This window comes from Megascapheus bottae, chromosome 3, assembly GCF_031878675.1.
Source record: "Megascapheus bottae isolate mThoBot1 chromosome 3, mThoBot2.hap1, whole genome shotgun sequence".
NCBI classification, from domain to species: Eukaryota; Metazoa; Chordata; class Mammalia; order Rodentia; family Geomyidae; genus Megascapheus; species Megascapheus bottae.
The window spans coordinates 998,723-1,002,197 of NC_143511.1; positions in this window are offsets into that span (position 1 = coordinate 998,723).

Consider the following 3,475-nt stretch of genomic DNA (forward strand, 5'->3'; position numbering starts at 1 on the left):
GCATGTGTGTGCATGTGCATGCATGTGTGTGCGCATGCACACACACATACACACACAAAGGGACAAAGGGAAGGGTCTGTCAAAGTTTGTTCACAATTCTATCCCTTCTACTAAATTGTAATATCCAAGTCCTCTCCAAAGCCCAAAGGAAATAAATGTGCATCTTCCCACCTGTTCCTCCTTTTCTCTTCCTCCAACTCTTTCTCATTTTCTTTCTGCATTATTATTACTTTTTAAAATCAAGGCTGTGTGAAGCAAGTATACAAGAAGACTTAAGGCCTTTGTGGGTTGGTTTGTTTGTTTTTGCCAGTTCTGGAGTTTAAACTCAGGGCCTGGGCACTATCCCTGAGCTTCTTTTGCTCAAGGCTATCTCTTGAGCCACAGCACCACTACTGACTTTTCGGTTTATGTGGTGCTGAGGAATTGAACCCAGAGCTTCATGCATGCTAGGCGAGTACTCTACCACTAAGCCACATTCCCAGCCCTAGATTGAGGGTCTTAATAGAGATTTTATTTTCTCCCAGTTTGGAGGCCAGAAGTTCATGACTGGCTCCATCAGCTTATGGGGAAGGCCCTCTTGTTGGCTTGCTGACACTATGGCTTTCTGCCCTGTGCCCTTACAAGACTTCTTTCCATGTCCCGTCATTCTTGCTGTTTTTTTTTTCTTTTAAATTAGTTTGTTTATTTTTTTCCCCTAGTTCTACTATGGACACTGGTCAAATTGCAGTGACTAACCCAAATCACCTCATTTTACCCAAACTGTCTCTTTAAAAACCCTATATCCAGCCAGGTGCAGTGGCTTACACCTGTAATCCTAGCTGCTCAGGAGGCTGAGAGCTGAGGATCATGGCTCAAAGTCAGTCAGGGCACTAAAGTCTGTGAGACTCTTATCTCCAGTTAATCACTAAAAAACCGGAGGTGGTGCCATGGCTCTAGGGTTAGGGTGGTAGCCTTGACCTGAAGAGCTCAGGGACAACTCCCAGGCTCAGAGGTAAGTCAGTGGCCTTGAACGGAAGAGCTTAGCAACAGCACCCAGGCCCAGAGTTCAAGTCCCATGACCAACAAAAAACAAAACAAAAGAAAACCCCTATATCCAAATACAGTCACCTCCTGGTTCACCCAATGCATGAGGGCTTCAACATGTGAACTTGGTTGGATGGCGGCACCCCTCATCTCCACTTTTGTTTCCAGAAATGCCCATGCTTAATGAAGTTACATGGGCTCCAATGTTGGTTTTCACCATTGAGAAGCTAAAGGAGCTGGAGAATTTGCCAGAACACTTCGAGCTTCATTATTCCTAGCTGTGGAATGGGAACACTAACATTTCCTGGTAGTGTTGGAAGAATGACTGGGTATTAGTTTCCACAGGACCGGGCATATAAAGCTTAGACAGAGGCCTCTGAAATGCCACCCTCCTTCCCCTGGCCTTCATTCTGGTGTCTTGGTTTCTGTGAAATCCACCCCTTTAAATGCTTGATGTGTTCACTACTCTTTCTAATTATTAATGAACAGCTGCCATTGAAATCGAAGATTCACTGACTAAAAATGCATTCATTTTTATAAACTTATTTCAATTTTCAAGTTCATCTCCAAATCATCACTTACTGTGACTTTTAGTGCTGGTCCTAGGGCTTAAACTCAGGCCTGCCATTGTTCCTAGGATCTTTTTTTCCCCCTGAAGTCTAGTGTGCTTGAATCACAGCTTCACTTCTGGCTTTTTGTTGGTTAATTGGAGAAAAGAATATCATGGACTTTCCTGGCTGGGCTGGCTTTGAACTGTAATCCTCAAACCTCTGCCTCCTGTATTGCTAGGATTACTAATGTGAGCCACAGGTGTCCAGTTGCTGTGACATTTTGATGACTGTATGGAGTGGCTCTTTTCCACACCAGTTGTTACAGGAATGAATGTAGTCAAGAGTTCAACATAGAAATAACAGGGCCAGTGGACTTTTATGTGGAGTTGAAGATGAAGAAATGAGAATGATTTTTTTAAAATATTTATTTATTTAATGACAGTCCTGGGGCTTGAACTCAAGGCCTAGGCACTGTATCTGAACATTTTTTTTCCCCCCTGTCAGTCATGAGGCTTAAACTCTAGGCCTGGGCACTGTCCCTGAGCATTTCAGCTCAAGGCATCACTCTACCCCTTGAGCTACAAAACCATTTCCAATTTTTATTGGTTAATTGGAGATAAGAGTCTCATGGAACTTTTGTGCCTGGGCTGGCTTTGAACAACAATCCTCAGATCTCAGCCTCCTGATTAGCTGGGGTTACAGGCATGAACCACTGGGGCCCAGCTCTGGGCTTCTTTTTGCTCAAACCTACTGCTCTACCACTTGAGCCACAGCCCTACTTCTAGGTTTTTTTTTTTTTGAGAGGTGGGGGGGTGTCAATTATTGGACTCTACTGCAAGGGCTGGTTTTGAACCACAATCCTCATATATCAGCCTCCTGGGTAGCTAGAATTACAGGCATGAGCCACCAGCATCTGGCTTAGAGGGAAAACAAAATGCAGTGAACTAAATTAGCTACACAGTACAGAACTACAGCAAGCTCCTGACCAGGCACTGTTCTTGGTAGAAAGAGACCACCAAGGTTTGAAGTGATGACTCTGATCTTAGAGATCCTTTTCTCAAACATATGAAGAAAGGATCATGTTATAAACTCAGTTTCACAGGGAGGTGTGGATTTTTTTTTTTTACCGGCTTTGGGTATTGAGCTCAGAGCCTGAGCACTGTCTTGGGACTTTCTCAAGGCTAGAGCTTGACCACTTGAGCCAAGCACCACTTCTGGCTTTTTCCATATATGTGGTACCAAGGAATTGAACCTGGTCTTTGTGCATTCTAGGCAAGCACTCTACCACTAGGTCAAACTCCTGGCCTGAAGTGTGGATCTTATCATTGATTTATTTATTTTTATGTTGGTATTTTTATGTTGAAATAAAGACCTGGGTGCTGTCCCTTAGGTTTTTCACTCAAGTATGATGTTCTTTCACTTGAGCCACAGCTCTATGTTTTTAAAAATTCTGGTTAATTTGAGATAAGGATCTCACAGACTTTCTTCCTGGGGTAGTTTCAAACCAGATATCCTAAGATCTTAGTCTCAAATCGTAGCTTGCATTTGTGAGCCTTTGGTGCCTGGATGGAAGCGCAGATTTTGGTTACAAAGAGATCTTGCTGGAAACTGTGTTCACCAGTAGAACATTACTGAAATGCATGTCAGTTTTGGGTTTCAGTTCTTTTCAAATGGAATCTTCCCATATTCTGCCTTGGAACACTTTTTCCGGATGCTCTGAGGTGTCCAGCTTAGTCCAACCATAGTTCCTGGCTCCTAATATTATAAATTGTAACAAAAAGTTTTAAGCCATTAAGCTTTGAACTAATTTTCAATAGATAACTATAGCTAGTATGTGGAATCAGAGCCATGACATTTAGAAACCATGCTTATTAATATTTTTAAAATAATGTTCTGTGCAG